At 39.2% G+C, this 21,669-nt stretch overlaps 1 protein-coding gene across 10 annotated transcripts in view; it reads right to left on the reverse strand.

Moving 5' to 3' along the window:
- The window catches only part of LOC126069927 (zinc finger protein 474-like), a 106,342-nt gene extending 85,341 nt beyond the window's left edge, over positions 1-21,001 (reverse strand). For 6 of the 10 annotated variants that reach the window (XM_049873586.1, XM_049873588.1, XM_049873579.1 and 3 more), the window contains exons 1-2: positions 20,852-21,001; positions 19,152-19,373 (exon numbers count right to left, since the gene is read on the reverse strand). The gene's annotated coding sequence lies outside the window, so the exon portion shown is untranslated. Of the gene's footprint in view, positions 1-4,222; positions 4,422-19,151; positions 19,374-20,851 lie in introns of all 10 variants that reach the window. The other 4 variants (XM_049873580.1, XM_049873582.1, XM_049873584.1 and 1 more) reach the window with 4 other exon arrangements.
- Between the last annotated feature and the right edge of the window lie 668 nt (positions 21,002-21,669).

The following is a 21,669-nucleotide window of genomic DNA, read 5'->3' on the forward strand; positions in this document are numbered from 1 at the left end:
ATAAATATCTTCACTTCTTTGGCCCATTCAGAGAGGTCTATTCACAAACCTCTTCCCCAAAATCCTTGTCTCTAATTTTCCAATCATGTTCCTTCCAAGTCCCTGACCATGCAGCCAAACCACCGGCCACAGCCCATGAATCAGTATACAATCGCACATCTGGCCATTTCTCCTTCCAAATGAAGCGAACAACCAGGTGCACTGCTCCCAGTACTGCCCACTGGGAGGATTTCCTTTCACCACTGTCCTTCAGAGAGGTCCCAGAAAGGGGCTGTAATGCTGCCACTATCCACTTTCAAGTGGTGCCTGCATATTGCACAGAACCATCTGTAAACCAGGCACGAGTTTTCTCTTCTTCAGTCAGCTTGTCATAAGGAACTCCCCATGAGGCCATAGGCGCAGACTGGGAGATGGAAGGTAATATGACAGGACTGGAGACCATGGGTATTTGGGCCACTTCTTCATGCACTTACTTGTGTTTTCACATGAGGCCATAGGCACAGACTGGGAGATGGAAGGTAATGTGACAGGACTGGAGACCATGGGTATTTGGGCCACTTCTTCCTGCACTTACTTGTGTTTTCACATGAGGCCATAGGCGCAGACTGGGAGATGGAAGGTAATGCGACAGGACTGGAGACCATGGGTATTTGGGCCACTTTTTCATGCAACTTACTTGTGTTTTCAGATCCTGCTTGGGCCTGATCTTGTACATACCACTTCCATTTAATGATGGAGTGTTGCTGTGCACATCCAACTTTGACTCTGTGGGTCAGACAACACCTCGTTCATGATGGGCAGCTCAGGCTGTATAGTGACTCTGTGTCCCCAGGTTAAGTGTTCAGTCCCTACTAAGGCCCAGTAACAAGCCAAAAGCTGTTTCTCAAAAGGAGAGTACTTATCTGCAGAGGATAGCAGGGCTTTGCTCCAAAACCATAAGGGCCTGTGCTGTGATTCACAAATAGGGGCCTGCCAAAGACTCCAAACAGCATCTCTATCTGCCATGGACACTTCAAGCACCATTGGATCAGCTGGATCATATAGTCCAAGTGGCACAGTGGCTTGCACAGCAGCCTGAACCTGTTGGAGAGTCTTCTCGTTCTGGGCACCACTCAAAACTAGCAGCTCTTTGAGTCACTTGATAAAAAGGCCAGAGTAGCACACCCAAGTGAGGAATATGTTGCCTCCAAAATCCAAAGAGGCCTACTAAGCATTGAGCTTCCTTTTTAGTTGTGGAAGCAGCCAGATGCAATAATTTATCCTTCACTTTAGAAGGAATATCTCAACATGCCCCATACCACTGGACTCCTAGAAATTTCATTTAGATGGAAGGTGCCTGAATTTTCGTGGGATTGATTTCCCACCCTCTAGCATGCAAATGTTTTACCAATAAGTCCAGAGTCATTGATACTTCTTCCTTACTAAGTCCAATCAGTATAGTGTCATCAATGTAATGGACCAGTGTGACATCCTGTGGAAGGGAAAGGTGATCAAGTCCTCTGCAGAATAAATTATGACATAGGTCTGGAGAGTTGATGTAGCTCTGAGGTAGGCAAGTGAAGGTATACTGCTGGCCTTCCAGCTTAAGGCAAATTGCTTCTGGTGGTCCTTTGAAACAGATACAGAGAAAAAGGCATTAGCTGGATCAATAGCTGCATACCAGATACGAGGAGATGTATTAATTTGCTTAAGCAATGAAACTACATCTGGAACAGCACCTGCAATCAGAGTCACCACCTTGTTAAGTTTTTGATAATTTACTGTAATTCTCTAAGATCCGTCTGTTTTTTGCACAGGCCAAATAGGTGAGTTGAACGGGGATGTGGTGGGAATCACTACCCCTGCATCCTTCAAGTCCTTGATGGTGGCAGTAATCTCTGCAATCCCTCCAGGAATGCAGTATTGCTTTTGGTTTACTATTTTCCTAGGTAGGGGCAGTTCTAATGGCTTCTACTTGGCTTTTTCTGCCATAATAGCCCTTACTCCATTTGTCAAGTATCCAAAGTGGGGGTTCTGCCAGTTGCTGAGTATATCTATTCCAATTATGCATTCTGGAACTGGGGAAATCATTAAGGATGGGTTTGGGGGCCCACTGGCACTACTGGGAGGTGAACATGCACCAAGACTCCATTAGTAACCTAACCTCTATATGTCCCCACTCTTACTGGTGGGCCACAGTTTTGGGTCTCCTGGGATTAGTGTCAGTTCAGAGCTAGTATCCAGTAATCCCTGAAAAGTCTGATTATTCCTTTTCCCCAGTGAACAGTCACTCTTGTAAAAGGCCGTAGATCCCTTTGGGGAAGGCTGGGAGAGAATTTAACAGTACAAAATTTTGGCAGTGTATTGGAGTCTATGCCCAAGGAGACCTGGCCTCCCCTTCATTCAGAGGGTTGTGGGTCTTCAAACTCACTCAAGTCTGGGAATTGATTGAGGGACTGTGGCTCTCTATTCTGGAGATTCTAGTTAGACTATTGTTCACCTGACCTAGAATTCATCCATTTGTACAGATCATGTAAATATTTAGTAGATTTCCAATCTATTTCACTCCTAGGGACACCACAACTAAATAGCCAATGCCATAAGTCCATATGAGTCAGACTATTCTGATTACTGCTTTGACTGTGCTGTCCATTACTATAACCATGCCCATCTTGAATTTGTCAACTGAGTGCAGCCACTTGGCCCCTACTATCATGTGGTCCAATCAACCTCACTGTAGTCAGGTGTCTTAATTCATTTACGGCAATTCCCACTGTCAAATCTGATCCACATAAAATAGCAATCATAGCAGTCTTCAAGGATGCTGGAATTCCCTTCACAAATTTGTTCCTCACAGTTCTGGTAAAGTGTGTCCTCTGGGCATTCCATGTGTGGGTCTGTGGGTCTAACCTGATAAATCCGCTCTACAATGTCAATTTCCCTAAGCCTTTAGATACCTTCTTCTACAGTATACCAATGCAGGTTTGGTACTTCAACTTGATTTAGTGTAGGCCCCTGCATAATCTACGCTTCAGCAACCCCGCCAAACAGACTATTAGATCCTTTCCTAACTTCTCGAGATGAAACACTGAATGAAAAATCTGTGCTTAGTGGACCCATATCAATAAACTCAGACTGACCCACCTTTATGTTCCTTGCACCATTATCCCACGCCCTTAAATAGCCACATATTCCCCAGATTTCTGTTTGTACATATTAGAAAAGTCAAGTAGTTCTTTTGGAGTGTAGCGTACCTCCTCCTGGGTCACAATTTGTACTTCACCTTTTGGGGCTCTCTGGGTCTTAAGTCTAGTTTTAGGCCTAGAAGCTAGAATCAATAGTGTGGAATTGTTTTGAGAACATTGACCATTGTCTTGTAAAACATCTGTCTCAGGTGATGCCCAGGCAATGACTTGGGCAAGAGCTCTTTAGAGGTAGCTGGGCTAGGGCTAATCTCATTAAACGGGAGTGGAGGGGCTAATGGGTTTCCTGGGCAGGGTGGGTAGCAGACAAAAATGAAGTAATCTCTCCAGATGGAAGTGGTTCTGTTGGCAGGAATGATTCAATGGAATTTAGGGGCTCAGTGTCTCCAGCTTCCTGATTATCTGTCCATATGTGCCCATTCCAAGTTTCAGGATTCCATTTCTTTCTAATCAATGCTCTCACTTTAACTTCAGACACCTCTTAAAGTTGGCAGTTGAGCTGGCATTGTAATTCAGCCACTCTTCCAATAAGAGTCTGGGTTTGGTTTTTGGCAATATCAGCTCTGTTACTACAAGAAATAAGGCTTCCTTTCAAAGCACAAGTGGAAGCTTTGAGGTCGTTTATATGGCACTTGAGCTTTGCTCTTTCTTTCACCACTTTGTCTACCGAAAATAGGACCAACTAACCTATCAATTCCTTATACTTATTATGAAAAATTGTAGAAAAGCATCATATATGCAATCACCCAGAGCCTCATCTTCCACCAAAAACTGATCTATTGGTGGTGATATTTTTCATATTTGAATTGCCACCTCATGCCATGGATTAGCAGCGCCCTCTCTACTGCTGGAAGCAGAGTAATCAACATCTTTAAAACTAACCAGACTTGAGAACCAATTTAGAAAACTCATCTTTAAATTTTGTTTCTCTAGAACCACTCTCGGTACCAAATGTCTTAGGCTGGGTTCTCTAGAGAAGCAAAATCAGTAAAGTGTATAAATACACAGAGAGAAAAACTTATATCAAGTAAACAGCTCACATGATTGTAGAGGCTGGAACTCCCAATTCCATGGATCAGGAAAGAAGCTTCTCCCAATTCACAGAGCCACAGAAGCTGGTGAACCCAAGATAAGTAGGTCAGACAGCAGGGCTCCCGCTCACAGGCTGTGAAGGCCAAGGAATCCCAAGGTCGGCAGGCAAGACTGCAAGGTTTCTTCTGATTCGAGCAGCTGCAGGGGCTGGCAAACCCAAGATCAGTAGGTTGGGGAGCAGGACTCTTTCTTGTAGGTTATGAAGATCAAAAAATCCCAGGACTGACAGGTAAGCTGCTAGCTAAAGCCTCAAGAACAGGAGGTTAAACAAGGGGCAGCTGCTGGATCCAAAACAAGCCAAAAACCTTGGCAAGGTGAGCAGGAGGAAGTAGGCAGCAGAAGGTGGAGAGATGAAGGCTGAGGGGGCTGTGAGCTGCCACAGGCAATGCCCCTGCCAGCATCACTCAGTAGATTTCATCACGGGGGTCGTCACATATCAAATTTCAACAGGGAAGTGATCACAACATTATACAACCGCCAAAACACTGAGAATCATGGCCCAGCCAAGTTGACACACAATCTTGACCATCACAGCTACTGTCTCAGGCTGGGTTCTCTAGAGAAGCAAAACCAGAAAAGCATACAAATATATATACAGAGTGAGATTTATATAAAGGAAATAGCTCACACGATTGTAGAGGATGGACTGTCCCAAGTCAGTGGGTCAGGATAGAGGCTTCTCCTGATTCACATATCAGCAGGGGCTCATGAACCCAAGATTGGCAGGTTAGAGAGCAGAACTCTTGCTCACAGGCTGTAATTCCAAGATCAGCAGGAAAGACCGCAGGTAAGCTGCTAGCTCAAGTCCCAAGAACCAGAGGTCAGACCGACAGGAGCCAGATCCAGGATCAAGCAAGACTGAAGAGCCCCTAAGCCTTGCCAGGATGTCTGCTTATATTCAATGCAGACCACACGCCCAAGGAAACTCTCTTTCAAATGATTGGCTACTAATAGCAGATCCTATCACGGGGGTGATCACATATAGAATCTCAACAGGGAAGTGATCACAACATTATATGGCTGCCAAAACACTGAGAATCGTGGCTCAGCCAAGTTGACACCAATCTCAACCATCACTGCTACTCTCCGGAATTTTTATTTCAACCTATAGGAAATGGGAAACTTTATAGATTTTCTTGTAAAATATATCACATATGACTAAAAAAAATCATGAGTGATGAAATCTGGAGAACATCAACGTTTAACATTTAAGGACTAAGCAAAGGAAGTTCTTCGGTTTCCTAAAAGGATGTGTTGCAGAGTTTTCTCTAAAAGCAAACTTTTATTAAATAAATAGATTTCTCTGGTTGACAAAAATGTTATTTGCACCTAACTTCTTGAGACTATGTGTACTACATAAAGCCAGACTTGTATGTTCCCTTCCACTTCTGAAACTCTGTTTAATGTTGGCTCCAAACAGTTGTCTCCATGCCCCCATTTTACGTTACTAGTAGTTGACATGTGTCTAAATAGTTTTCCAAAATCATCACAAATATTCCTGGTCTAGAATGTGAACTTCTGCTGTATAATTTTGCTGCATTTAAACAGAAATTAAGGAATCAGAGAATTTCCAACAGCATCCACCCTTTGGATGCTAAACCAATTTTCCATGCCCTTTTCTGTGTGTCATGGGATCACATCTCTCACATCTTGATCTTGATTGTACTATCATATCAGAGAAAAAAAGTCTAGGTTCAAGTAAATTGTGGAATACATTGGTAAGGTTTAATTTGCTATAAAAGTAGAAAATGTAGTTTATAGCAAAGAATCAAGTAGTTACTTTGTTAGTCTCCACTCCAAAGTACTTTTCGCATACCCCTTCTCTAAATTCAGACCAAGGTTCACAACCTGGCTCCAAAATGTATGTCAGTTATGGAATCTCAAGTGAGCTATGTAACCTCTCCATGTCTCAGTTTCATCATATTCTTAGTGGAATGATGATACCTACATTGCACGGTTGTTGTAAGGGTTAAAAGTAAGACAAAATGCTTAGCACACTGCCTGGCACATGGTAGGTATGATATCATAGTTGTTATTATGTGCTTTTAAAAATCTGTCTTCTTCCACGTATTTTCATAAAAAAATCCAGCAAGCAGAAAATGTAATTAGGAAACCAACTATAGGCTTTTGAAATTGTTCTCTCTTTTATTAAAATATTCTGAGGAATTTCAAAGTTTTAATTCTCTAGCTAACTCAAATCAGACCTTACGATTTACATTTTATTAAGAATCATTTCAAGCTGTACTCCTGAAAAGGAAAGAAATACTGAAAATTTATGAGAAATATGAGTACATTTTTAAAATTACCAAATCAAATCAATATGAAATATTTTAACCACACTGCTTGTTATATTCATGGCCCCTTCTAAGGAAATTTGCCCCTTTCCATTTAGGTGGCCCTTGATAGGCATGTTTTGTAATCTACTACTGAACGACTCATCCTCAATCCAAGTTGACTGGGCCAGAGCTAGGCACTGGACAGAAGGTAGCCAATTTATAGGCTCATCAATGGTCTACGGCATGATCTGACATGAAAAGATTAACTGGTTCAATTGGATTACCCCTTTGGAAGATAATAGCAATGGTTGCTGAAGCAAAGATGATACCTACAGAGATGTGAAGTTGAGTAGAAGCATAAATGTCAATGCAAACAAGTTATGTCCAGCAGAAGACAGAATAGAAGGGGAGGGAATGAATGTGGATGGAGTATTGTAGGTCATAGGAACAGGTAATGTTGAGGCCCTGGGTAGAAGTCCAGGAGTTGCTGCTGCTGTTGCTCTTAAAAAATCAGTTGTCATAGATACAGAAGGTATGTGGTATTTTAAGCTCTTCATATCTTATCCTATGTCTAGAGAACATCTACATGCCTAGTACTTTGTACTATTTCTATTACAGAATAGAAGAAGCCTTCCTTACAATGTTCCAAATACAAAAGGGAAAAATTATAATTGGATGTTATCACTGTCAATCATTTTGGTATAAAAGAGGGAGGGAGGTCACCTCACATGCAGAGAAGCAGCGACTAGGTTGGGTTCACAGGGTTTGACTACGGACAGGCCCCTTTTTCCATCTCTCCTGAAAAGAGATACAGGGTGTAGTCTCCAGTTCTGTTGAGACTTTTGAAACAAAAAATTAATGAGACCTTACCAGCATAGGGCTTAAAAAACAATGGGAATAATGCCTGATTATTACTTATTACTATACTCTAGAAATAAAAAGTAATTGGTTGAGAAGTCCCTCTGATTTTCTTCTAGAATTCGGAGATTTTTATGAAAAATGATCTATTGATTATTTTGATGTCTGGATCAGAGAACAGAGTCTACTCAACTTTTTGGCTAGGAATGCCCCTGGAACAGATAATTCCTGTGTTTCCTGAGGCCTGATTATTAGATTCTCCCTGTGTTTCCACGCACACATGTCCTTTTAATAAATGCCCCCAGTATCTGAGGACACTGGAGTTGCTTTGCCAGGTAAGCTGAAGGGCCTGCCTGGAACTGGATTTACCCAATAATTCATTTAGTCCAGGATGTTGCCTCTGGAAGTAGAGCCCAGAAAGGATATTTTGTGACATAATTTTTGAGCTCCCATCATCAACTCCTCCTCATCTATTAGAGATATATGCCAAATAAATCAATCTTTCCATCCATGACTTAACATGCTAATCATTACAGTATGTTTACTTCAATACTGTATCTGTTAGGATTGTGTCTGGTTACAAATAAAGAAAATCCTATTCCAGTCACTTACAGTATAAAAACATAATTCTATCAATATAAGAAATCTAGAGGTAATCAAAAATACCATTGCCTTGGTGATGGTCTTTGCCTTCCCCCATGGATGCAGCTATTCCGTTACTACCATGTTGCTGTTGTTAGTTGCCATTGAGTTGTTTTCAACTCACAGAGATCCTATGTACGACAGAACAAAACACTGCCCAGTCCTGTGCCAGTCTCACAACCATTGTTATTCTTGAGCCCATTGTTGCAGCCACTGTGTCAATCCATCCTGTTGCGGGTCTTCATCTTTTTCAATGACCCTGTACTTTACCAAGCATGATATCCTTCTCCAGGTACCGATCCCTCCTGATGACATATCCAAAGTATGTAAGATGCAGTTTCACCATCCTTGCTTCTAAGGAGCATTCTGGCTGTACTTCTTCCCAGAAAGATTTGTTTGTTCTTTTGGCAGTCCAAGGTGTATTCAATATTCTTTGCCAACACCACAACTCAAAGGCGTCAATTCTTCTTCAGTCTTCCTTATTCATTGTCCAGCTTTCACATACATATGAGGCAATTGAAAATACCATGGCTTTTTTGGGCCAGGCACACCTTAGTCTTCAAGGTGACATCTTTGCTTTCCAGCACTTTAAAGAGGTCCTTTGCAGCAGATTTGCCCAATGCAATGCGTCTTTTGATTTCTTGACTGCTGCTTCCATGGGTGTTGATTGTGGATCCAAGTAAAATGAAATCCTTGACAACTTCAATCTTTTCTTTGTTTAGCAGGATGACACTTATTGGTCCAGTTGTGAGGATTTTTGTTTTGTTTATGTTGAGGTGTAATCCATACTGAGGGCCGTGGTCTTTAATCTTCACCTGTAAACGCTTCAAGTCCTCTTCACTTTCAGCAAGCAAGGTTGTGTCATCTGCATAACGCAGGTTGTTAATGCCCCATTCTTCTTCATTTAGTCCAGCTTCTCAGATTATTTGCTCAGCAAACAGATTGAATAGGTATGGTGAAATATACAACCCTGATGCACACCTTTCCTGACTTTAAACCATGCAGTATCCCCTTGTCCTGTCTGAACAACTGCCTCTTGATCTATGTACAGGTTCCTCATGAGCATAATTAAATGTTCTGAAATTCCCATTCTTTGCAATGTTATCCACAATTTGTTATGACCCACACAGTCGAATGCCTTTGCAGTCAATAAAACACAGGTAAACATCCTTCTGGTATTCTCTACTTTCAGCCAGGATCCATCTGACATCAGCAATGATATCCCTGGTTCCACGTCCTCTTCTGAATCCAGCCTGAATTTCTGCCAATATACTGCTGCAGCCACTTTTGAATGATCTTCAGCAAAATTTTGCTTGCGTGTGATATTAATGATATTGTTCAGTAGTTTCTGCATTTGGTGGGATCACCTTTCTTGGGAATAGGCATAAATATGGATCTCTTCCAGTTGATTGGCCAGGTAGCTTGCACAGAAGAGTGAGCATTTCCAAAGCTGCATCTATTTGCTGAAAATCTCAGTTGATATTCTGTCAATTCCTGGAGCCCTGTTTTTTGCCAATGTCTTCAGTGAAGTTTGGACTTCTTCCTTCAGTGCCGTCAGTTCCTGATCCTACGCTACCTCTTGAAATGGTTGGATGTAAACCAATTCTTTTTGGTATGATGACTCTGTATTCCTTCCATCTTCTTTTGATGCTACCTGCATCATTTAGCATCTTCCCCATAGAATCCTTCACTATTGCAACTCAAGGCTTAAATTTTTTCTTTGGTTCTTTCAGCTTGAGAAATGCCAAGCGTGTTCTTCCTCTTTGGTTTTCTATCTCCAGCCTTTGCACATGTCATTATAATACTTTGTTTTCTCGAGTTGCCCTTTGAAATCTTCTATTCAGTTCTTTTACTTCATTATTTCTTCCTTTTGCTTTAGCTGCTCAACATTCAAAAGTAAGTTTCAGAGTCTCTTCTGACACCCATTTTGGTCTTTTCTTTCTTTCCTGTCTTCTTAATTACCTCTTGCTGTCATGGATTGAATGATGACCCCCAAAAAACACGTGTATTAACTTGGTTAGGCCATGATTCCCAGTATTCTGTGGTTGTCCTCCATTTTGTGATTTCAATTTTATGTTAAAGATTAGGGTGGGATTGTAACACCCTTACCAGGTCACGTCCCTGATCCAACGTAAAGGGAGTTTCACTGAGGTGCGGCCTGCACCACCTTTTATCTCTCAAGAGATAAAAGGAAAGGGAAGCAAGCAGAGAGTTGGGAACCTCATACCACCAAGAAACCAGCACTGGGAGCAGAGCACATCCTTTGGACCTGAGCTTCCTGTGCTGAGATGCTCCCAGACCAAGGGAAGATTGATGATAAGGACCTCCCTCCAGAGTCAACAGAGAGAGATAAGCCTTCCCCTGGAGCTGGTGCCATGAATTCAGTCTTCTAGCCTACTGGACTGTGAGAGAATAAACTTCTCTTTGTTAAAACCATCCATTTGTGGTAATTCTGTTACAGCAGCACTAGATGACTAAGACAGTGTCCTTGATGTCATTCCACAACTCGTCTGGTCTTTGGTCATTAGTGTTCAATGCATCAAATCTATTCTTGAGATGGTCTCTAAATTCAGGTGGGATATACTCAAGGTTGTACTTTGGCTCTCGTGGACTTGTTCCAATTTTCTTCAGTTTCAACTTGAACTTGCATATGAGCAATTGATGGTCTGTTCCACAGTTGGTCCCTGGCCTCATTCTGACTGATGATATTGAGCTTTTCCATCGTCTCTTTCCACAGATGTAGTCGATTTGATTCCTGTGTATCCTAAATGTATGTATCTTCAAATATTGATTTCATGATGTCTTGGGATATTTCATGTATATTTTCCATAAGGTCATCATATTTAATGAGGTCCTGGTATTTAATAAGATAAAAAACTAAGCATTATTTAAATGATGATATTCTACTGCAAAAAAAAATTTTTTTTTTTTTTTTTTCATACTGAGCAAGTGGGCCAGGCCTCTAACCCTCAGTCTAAGAATCTAGTGTAGCTCTTCACCTGTGTAGGCTTTTTTTGGATGGATATCCCAACTCCTAGGTGGCTTTTCAGAAACTTCCTCCATGGAATAGGCATTAAGGGCATCCTCTTTCCTCTTTCTCTCCTCCTTTACCCTTTCTGTGCATTCATGCCCAGAGGCACTATCTACAAATCTACTCCACTAACAGACAAATGTGACAAATAACATAAGCTAACTTAAAAGGGTTTCCTTCTGTCTAGAAAAATAATTAGGTAACCCTAATTACGGTGGGAAAGCAGAGAGGAGATATATTCAGTCAAGTTCTCATTTGCTTTCAGTGTCTGTGACAACTTCTCAATGCTTTACTTTTGCTCAGTCACCATTCTTTCTTCCTAGACATCTTCCTTTAACTTCTTTTTAGTTTTGTAAGCTGGGTTTTATTTGTTTACACCATCATGTTGCTAGTTTTCTAATTCTTCAAATACAAGAGCCTAATTACATATGATGACCATATGGAAAATATACATAAAATAGGCTGAAATATCTCAAGACATCATGAAATCAATATCTGAAAATGCATACATTCAGGATCTGCTCTGGAATTCTCATGTCAATGCATGTTCCAATTTTAGGCTACAAATCTTGACCCTTTTTGCAAGGATCCAGTTCTAAAATGCAAGTTAAACAATTAACAGTGAAATAAAGTCAGTACATTAAAAATTAATTTTTTAGTGAGTCATGATTAAGCTAATGTAATACAGGCAAGCAATGGATAGTGTGTTTTTAAATAATTTTAACTAGAACAGTGTTCTTGCGTTCCTGTGCTACTTAGCAATATGCTTCTCTTAGGAGTCTCTGTTGAAAACCTTATTTGGAAACTTCTTATCACTCAAAATTGTCCCAATTGTTAAAATAATTAAACTCTACTTGACATAGTGTTTTACAGAGGAAAGAGGCTAACTGAAGAGGAAAATGTGGTTTTAATTTTTGTTGACTGAAATGTCATATGTTTCATGTATAAAATGGTTCACTGGGCACTGCACAGATAAAGCAATCCAAGGTTTATCTTATTTTAATGTTGCACAATCATTGTATGTTTTCAAGAGGAAATGCCGTGGAATGATTCAAGTTATATAAATATTAACTTTTTCATATACATTGCTGATCTTAAAATGAGCCACGAAGTAAGTAGTCTTTCACAAAATACATATATGCAGCATTTCAATGACTATATGTACTTCTTTTTAGCAAGAAGCTTAAGTTTTATTAGTTGTATTTACTATCTCCTCAACCAGCAGTCTGCTTCCAGCTGCACACACACACTCTTCTACACATCCCTCTCCATATTCCTTCTCAGCCAAGGGAATATAGCAATAATCGTCAGAGTTTTCATTTAGGAATTCATTCATGCCAGGATGCAGTCCCCATCTGGCCCATATTTGATTTATAATATGCTGGATTGAAACTAGGTCAGATGGCACTAATAAGGGCAATTGTTGGCTGAAAATCTAACTGAAAATTGAATTCTGAGTTTTTCTCCAATCCCTTATTGTTACTTATCTGCAAACATCACCATCACCTCTCCTTTGTTTTTTTGCTCATTTCACAGTAATTTTACTAAAATAATCTTTTGAACATATCTTTTGACTTGAGAGAAGCCACACTGGTGGTAAGTCCAGGCTGAGGAGAAAATATTTCCCTTTGCCCCAGTTCTCCAACCAGGTTCTTGATTTTATTGTGAGCTTGTAAGAGGGGTCAGGGAGTAGAGAGCAAAAGAAGAGGTAAAAAGGTCCTAGCAGATACAATAGAAAAAACACTTAACATTGTTCAGACCCTGTATGATTGTCTATAAATGATTTGGTAGAAAAGTAAACATCATATCTTACTCTAGTCATTTTCTTATACTTCTGTTGTTTCTCATCTCCTCCTTATCCTTCTGCTTTTTGCATCTCCTTTCCCACATTTTCTCACTCCTGTCTCCGTTGTTTGATACTGGATAGCCTCTTATGATTTTACATTAATTCAGATAGAATCAGTTTCACACCAAGTGTTACTGTGGCAAGCTATTCCTTTTGTATGTTTCGCCTGCAATCACAAGTTTACTGCCCAGGCAGGTGAATGGAGATGCCTCATGGTCCACAGGCTGAGTTTTGGCAACGTGTACAGCAGTAATCACTTCCATCCTTGTTCCTGCTAATTCATTTTTTTTTTTTTTTTTCAGAGCAGTCACATTGCGCTTCTTAAATTAAGAATCAAATCTGGAACTTTCCCTAACTAAATGCTCCATGGTCATCACACTATTCTTAAAATAAAATCAAACTCTTGACCATGAAGACCCTTTGTAACCTGATACCGCCCTTAAGGCTCTGATTTAATCTCACTTTTCCCTCTCCTGTCTGTGCTATGCTTCTTCCATGCTCACCTTTCAGTTCTTCAAACAAGCCAAGCTCATTTCCACTCCAGGTCGGGTTAGAAGTACGGTTGTAAAGGGCTTTGCACGTGCTTCTCTCACTGCCTAAAATCTTCCTCAGTTCTTTGCCTGGCTTTCTTATTTTCATTCTTCATCATCTCCTCAGAGAGGCCTTCCCTGACTATTCCTTCTAGTTTCTCTCTCAAGCGCACACATATACACACACGCATGCATACATATTCCGCTGCCACACCACCATCACAGTTATGTCCTGTAACATTGCTCTGTTTACCACCTCTGTTTTTTTGTCTCATTTGTTTACACGCGTGTAGAATCTATCGCCTTCATTCAGATGTAAACACCAAGACTTAGGAATTTTTTTGCCCTCCACCTAGTTATATTCCCACTAGCCCAGCAGCAGGCATTTTGTAGGTGCTTAAAAATACATTGAATGTTGATTGAGCTTAGATCAACTTGATTTTATATACCCGCTACCCACTGCCATCGAGTATAAAAAAATGGAGCTTATTGTTTAAACAGAGGAATACAAACATAAAAGGACTTTTGGAAAAGAAGGGTTAGCAGCCAGTCTTTTACTGTATTTTTTCAAATCTTAGGGATAACTGAGTATTTGACCTTTGTTCAATCCCCCTTACAATACTAATTCACAGAATTAGAATTATAATTGTTTTGTAACTTTGGAAGTACAGCTATACTGCGGATCCAAGATAATTGAGAATCTAGTCAAGGACTATGTATTGGAACAAGCACTGTATCTCACTGCGAGGAATGTTTATCAAGTAATAAATAACCAGCACTGATGGGATGCAGCTTCCCCCAGAACGGAGTGAGATGGGCACACTGGAGGTGGCAGTATGACTAGCTAGTCACATGGACTGGGGGTGCTGCATTACTAACTACATGGGAAGCTGAAGGAGAACCAGAGTGTTTGGCTTTCCTGAGCTGACCTCATTCATACATTATCTCTGGACCACATGTGTTCCAAGTGAAGATGGCTTTTAAGGTTTAATTTTCCTTGGAAGTTATATCACTTCTGAAGAAAGCTCCAAAGTACCCAGCACTAAGAGGAAGAACAATTTTAAGGCCTTTGGTCTTTAAATAACAGTGTAAGATTTTGGAAGGTATTTAATCAGAATGCCTTGACCATCAGAGGAGGAGGTTGACAAACTGTGGCTCATGGGAAGAATTTGCCTGTCTGGGCATCTCTTTTTGTAAATAAAGTTCTATTGGGACACGGCTATGCTTATTCATTCACGTACTATATTTGACTGCTTTTTCCTTACAACAGCAGAGTATATGGCCCACAAAGCCTAAACTATTTATGATTTGGCCATTTATAGGGAAAGTCAGCCAACCCCTGCATTAGACTATACAAATGAGACTCCCTTTTAACAGTGGAACATCCTATTATCAATCAGTATGAATTTACAAAACAACATTTGGTGCTACCAGAATTCTACCAAGTTTTGCTAGCACAGAGCTCCATTGAATTCCTCTTGAAGTATTCTCTCAAACACCTGCTTGGCTGAATTGCACTCTAGAAATTCCATTTGTAGCATGTCATCACTTTTAACCTATTAACAACTTGCCTCATTCACATTCTCCCTCTCTGATGCTCCCAACATACTGTCTTTCTATTGCCATCCTTTGTGCTGGGATACTCTCTGGCTGCTGCTCCTTAGCATGGATGTTCTAGAATTATACACATTCTTTATAATTTACAATTTATTTATAGAATTGTATATACTCTTGAAAATGTATCATTTACCAGAGGGTCTGGGTAAATCATTTAAAATAACATTACACATTCCTTTTAAATAATGCAGAGAACAAAGTCATACTAAAGCCCAGTTTGCAAACAAAATTTTCTTAGAAATAATACATAAAGTGAAAATTCTAAAATAAACAAAAATACAATTCCCAGAAATAATAATTTACTTTTTCTAGTACATAAAGAAACGACTATTTTATGGAAGTGATAGCAAAGTTTGGAAAGACTGAGGATGTAATTTTACTTGGTAAACATTTGCATTTTAATATTTTTTTCTGTCGACTCAGGATATTTAATCTGACACCTATTTTACCTGGTATGGATTATTTCTCTGTAACTGTAAAAAAGACATTTTTTAAAAGATAACAAGGTAGAAATTATGATGTTTCCTTGCAGAAATTATATCCTCCTCTCCTCTCTGGAATACAGTTGGCACTCAGTAAATTATTGAATGAATAAAAATTAAGTTCAAACCATATTCTGTATAAATGACTTTGAAAAATACATCTCTTTAACAGACATTATCCTTCTTAAATAAGTTTGTGACTATATAGTTTTGTTTTTAGCTTATTAAAGAAATAAGCTAAAGACAAAATCAAAATCATATTATGCCTAGGCAAAGATTTAGGCAACATGCAAGAAAGAATGCCCAGCCTGAGTCAAACTCTGGTGCATATGGTTCCACTGGCAAGCATTCATGGAAGGGCTCAACTTCCTTATTTGTTTTGAATACTTGCTTCATACCTAGAAGCCAAGATCAGTTGCCTTATTAAAATTAATGATGTCAATGAGGATAGATGAATAGACCATGTAACAGAAGACAGAGTCCAGAAATATATGGTAAATTCACATATATAATCAATTTTTTTTTTTAAAAAGATGCCAAGAAAATTCAACGGAAAGAGGAAAATCTTTTTAAAAACAAATGGTTGTGGAACGATTGGATACATGTATGGAATAAAATTAATGTCAACTCCCTACTTTCACCACACACAAAAGTTAATTCAAGATGGATCGCTGAGATAAATATAAAAGCTAAAACTGTAAAGCTTCTAGAAGAAAGTATGAGAGAATATCTTATGACTAAGGTTTCTTAGATAAAACATAAAAAGCACTAAACGTAAAAGAGAAAGTTAATAAACTAGACTTCATCTAAATTAGGAACTTCTGCTGATTATTAAGAAAATGAAAAGGCAAGCCACAGATTGGGAGAAAATACATGCAATATGTATACATACAAAAAGGACTTGTATACAGAGTATATAAAGAACTCTTATAATCAATGATGAGACAAGCGATCCAGTTTTTAAAAAGTCACAACAGAAGATGCATAAATGGCAAATGGACCTATGAAAAAATGCTCAGTATAATTTGCTGTCTGTCATCAGGAAAGTGCAAATTAAAACTTCAATATCACGACACAAACACTTGAATGGCTAAAAGTAAAAAGACTGTCAATACCACATGTTACTATAGATGTGGAGCAATGAGAACTCTCTTACATGCCTTGTGGGAATGTGAAATGTTACAACCACTTTGGAGAAATGTTTAGCAGTTTCTTATAAAGTTAAATCTATACCTACTCTATAACATAGGAATTCTACTCTTAAATATTTACCCCAGAGAAATGAAAATATATGTCCACAAAAAGACTTACAGAGAAATGTTTATAGAAGCTTTACCTATAATAGTGAGAAACTAGAAACAATATAAATATCCATCAATAGGTAAATGGAAGAATGAATTATTGCATACTCATACAATAGAATATTCTACTAAAACATACAACATGGATCTATTTCAAAACTATTATATTGAATAAAAGAAGTCAGATACAAAACAGTATATACTGAATTATACCATTTACATGAAACTGCAGAGCAGGAAAGACTAATCTGCAGTGATAGCAAGTAGACCAGTGATTGCTTGGTGGGTGGATGGGTTGGTGAAAGATTGGCTACAAAGGTATCAGGACAGGAGGAACATAGAATAATGGACATATTCTTACACTGATTTCATTAGTGGTTACATGGATATAACTATTTGCCAAAACTTACTAAACTGTGGACTTAAAATGGATGCATTTTATTGTATGTAAATTGTGTATTAGAAGGAGTCCCCGGGTGGTGCAAACAGTTAACGTGCGGCTACTAACAGAATGGTTAGAGGTTTGGAGTTTTGAGTCCACCCAGAGGTGCCTCATAAGAAAGGCCTGGTGATGTACTCAGCCACTGAAAACCCTACAGAGCACAGTTCTACTCTGACACATGTGGGGTCACCATGCCTGCCTCTTCGTAGACTCAAACCTCCAAGCTTTCAGTTAGCAGCTGAAGACATTAACCTTTTGCACCACCCAGGTACTAAAGAAAGAAAAAGGAAAAAAGCTAAAAACGAGCAGAAAATGGGAACAGACACTCACCAAAAAAAGAGACACAAATTGCCAAGAAGACTATGTAAAAGCACTCAACTTCATTAGTCATCAGGGAAATGGAAATTATAACCAGAGTGAGATACTATTTCATGCTCATTACAGAGTTAAACATACATCTACCCTATAACCTATCAATTTCAGTCCCAGGTCTGAAATCCAGAGAAACAAAAATATTTCCCACAAAAGACTTGTGGAAGAATGCTTATAGTAATTTTAGTTCTAGTAGGCCCAAACTGGGAACAGACCAAAACCAGGTGCCGTTGATTCGATTCCAATTCAAAAGAAGAATCAATAAACAAATGAGAAATAATCATATGATGCAATATTACCTATAAAAAGAATCGAACTACTCATACATGTAGCAATATGTTAAGAATCTCAAAAACATTATGCTCAACCAAAGAAACCATATATGGAAATGCATATATATATACGGAAACCCTGGTGGCGTAGTGGTTAAGAGCTACAGCTGCTACCCAAAACGTCGGCAGTTCAAATCCACCAGGCGCTCCTTGGAAACCTTATGGGGCAGTTCTACCCTGTCCTATAGGGTCACTATGAGTCGGAATTGACTTGATGGCAACAGGTTTGGTTTTTTTGGAGGGTATATATATATATATACATGAATTTCATGGATGGCCAAGTTATTCTTTGGTGATAGAAATAAGAATAGTAGTTGGTTATGAAGGGAATGTTGACTAGAAGGGATATGGGGAAACTTTTTGGGGTGATGGAAATGTTCTGTGTCTTGATTGAGGTGATAGTTACAAGGGTGTATAAATTTATCAAACTCATTGATTAAGAACTTGAATTTAAGAACTTAAATCGTGTTATATTTCACACTATGTAAATTTTGTCTGAATTAATAAAAAAAAAAAATTGCAGCCCAATTAACTACAGCCTTTATCACCCCTTTTCTTTCATGGATAATCTGGCTAAACATAAACCCTTTACCACTGAGTCTAATCTCACTCATAGGGACCCTATAGGACAGAGTAGAGCTGTCCTATAGGGTTTCCAAGGCTGTCACATCTTTCTCCCATGGAGTGCCTGGTGGGTTCAAACCACCAATGTTTAGGTTAACAGCTGAGCACTAAACCAATGACCCACCAGGGCTCCTAATAAACATATAATCCTGGGTTAACATCAAAAACACTTTATCTACCTTTCTTTGAAGAAAATGGTTTAAATATTTCTTTCTTCAAATGGAACTTGATTCTTTATCCTTTACAACATTTATGTGATCCATAGTTCACATCATCGCCAGAATCATTCAATCAAGTAAAATGTTTCTTATTTTGTTTAGTAGTACTTGAGATTTTTTACTTTAGGACTAATTATTTTTCTTTAAATTCCTTTTCTAGATCAAAAAAAAAATACCGTCTACTGGATATAAGTGAAAGAGATAAAGAGCATCTAAAAACAGCAGGCATTATTACTTGAAAGGTAAGGTTTGAGATGAGGAGCTGGTCACCAGACAACAGAGGAATAACACACCTGAGAGCCTCACCTTTTAACATTTGTTCCTTACTTTTTCATTCTGGCTTTTGTCACAACACGCAAAGCCCCTTTGAGTGTTCAGGGAAGGGGCTGTTGGTATCAGGAACAGAATTGCCACGAGCTCCAAGATTCACATCCCCTCCTGCCAGAGCCTGTGTGAGGATGTGAGGCTGCCTGGGTAAACTGGGTAGCAGGAACCCCAGCCTTTGTGGCCTGGATGTATCCTGGCAACCTGTCAACAAAAGGGACAGGGCTGTGTTCTCTAGCAACTGATTAGAGAAATCCAAAACAAGGGGTGAAGGAACTCACAAACATCAAAATAGGTTGGGACTTCAGCTTTCTTTTAAATTCAAGACTCCAGGAACTTTACCCATGGACTAAGCATCAAACACGGAGATGCAGACAAATTTAAGTCATGAGAGTTTTCTTGGTATGGGAAAGCAGTAGAAATATTTTATTTTTTTAAGGAAGAGGAAGAAACACCATTTACTCATTGTTTAGTGATCTTCTTTTCCAGGGCCTTTCAAAAGGATTATCTATGTAGGAGAGCTTGGCCTCCACTAAAACCAGGAGACAGATACTCTCCATGGCTCTCAAAGAGTGGTCCATGCTTTGGTCTAAAATGAAAGGAACTGTAATATTCCCTAAAATATAGAATATATGTATATTTAAACTAAGGTCAACATTTAAGCATGTATCTGAAATAACATTTTTTTACTCTTCATTTTTAAAAATAATATTAAGCTAATTGTGGTACAACTCCACAATGAAATACTCTACAGGCATTAAAACTTACAACATAAAACAAAGTTTATGGACATGGGGAAAGGTCCACAATATGCTAAATAAAAAAGAGAATTTACAAAACAGAATAAACAGTTATGATTTCGTTAAACTGTGTGGTGTGTGTGTGAGTGTGTGTGTAACTGTGTTTACTCAAAGGACGTACATCCAAATGTTAACAGTGGCTATGGTTATTATCTCTGGGTGGTAGGATTAAGGAATATTTTACTGAATGCTTTTATTTCTGAAGGGGAGAAAAAGTCTAAGATTTCAAAGCCCTGCCCCTCAACCGCAGAAGATTGGAATGGGATATGTAGGTAATTCACAGGGCTGTTAATTCTGTGAAGAGACCTCAGACCACACAGTCTGAAGATCACTGGATGATGAGCTTCCACATCCTATCATTCTATTATGCTCTAAAGATGAATCGATATATCCTCTACAGAGACCGAAAGATATCTTGACTACACTATTCATATAAAATATTTCTAATTGGACCCTTCTGAAAACTTGCACAAGACACCATATAGAAATTAATAATCTATGCCTCAAATGGCTTAAGAACTGCCATGATGTCCCTGACTAAAACATTGAGATGAGGGCAATAAAACTTAATTTTACATTACTTATTTTAAACTTATTACTAACCTATGCATTCCTAGTTAACATGTGGATGTTTTTATTTCGCACTTTACACAAATTGCACACCTTATCAGTCCTATTGTGATCTAAATGAGCTATTTCTCTAAAGAAATTGCCCAATAAACAAACACAATTCCAAAAACACACTACTCAGTTCAGTGGCTGGTTGTTTGGGCCAGATGGTAGAACAGACAGGAAATGCTGGCATAGGACAGAAGGAGAACCCCGGGAAAACACCTCTAAAGCACACATCGCCACGCTAAAACAGGGCAAAGAGTTCTTTACCAGACCCGGAACGACAACTCTCTGGAGGCCAGAGAATAACAGATCCTCCAGGAGTCAGCACATGGCGTTCGCTGCTGGGTAACCGGGTGCTCACAGCCTCTCTCTCTGGTGCGCTCCCTAGTTGCCAGCTGCTTTTCTGCATTCATCTGAGCTGCCTCTGAAACCGGCTAGGGAGGAGCTTTGGTTTTCCCCCAAATTCTGGAACCATTTGAAATTCATGGGTTTGTAGTTTCAGCCTAAATTAACTTCCTGGTATTCAAATGCATTTCATCTTGGCAAAACAGTCCTTCCTGCTAGGTTTTTTTTTTCTTTTAAAGGGAGTCAAGTTCTTAAAAGGCTTATACTAAAAAAAAAAAAAAGAAGAAGAAGCAGCGACATTAAATAGCTCTTACAACACAGCCTTTTGATAATTTAAATGTAAATGAACCAGAAACATATGGATTCCATTTTCCATAAATCACACACGGTTCTAAAATATGAAGGGAAAATGCGCTGAGCACGACGTATTGTGCTCGGTTGAATCCCAAACATCTGAAGTATACTTGGAGGCGGATGAATCCAAAATATTTACCCCTCCCTATTTATAACATCTTTTTTATTTATAACATCGGAGGGAAAAAGCCGTTGATTCATGGCAACAGTTAAACTGCTCACATCTGTTGAGTGGGCGACCCGCATCCAGCGCGAGCTTCAAGATAACTGCATTTGTGTTTCTGTTTCTCCTTCAGACATTCAACTCAGCCTTAGATCAAGGGCACTGAAGCCCTTTCTTAAACCGAGCTGGTTTGGTTTGCCGTTGCTTGAGCTTTTCTCACCTA

The sequence above is a fragment of the Elephas maximus genome, chromosome 2 (genome assembly GCF_024166365.1).
Source record: "Elephas maximus indicus isolate mEleMax1 chromosome 2, mEleMax1 primary haplotype, whole genome shotgun sequence".
Taxonomy (NCBI): domain Eukaryota; kingdom Metazoa; phylum Chordata; class Mammalia; order Proboscidea; family Elephantidae; genus Elephas; species Elephas maximus.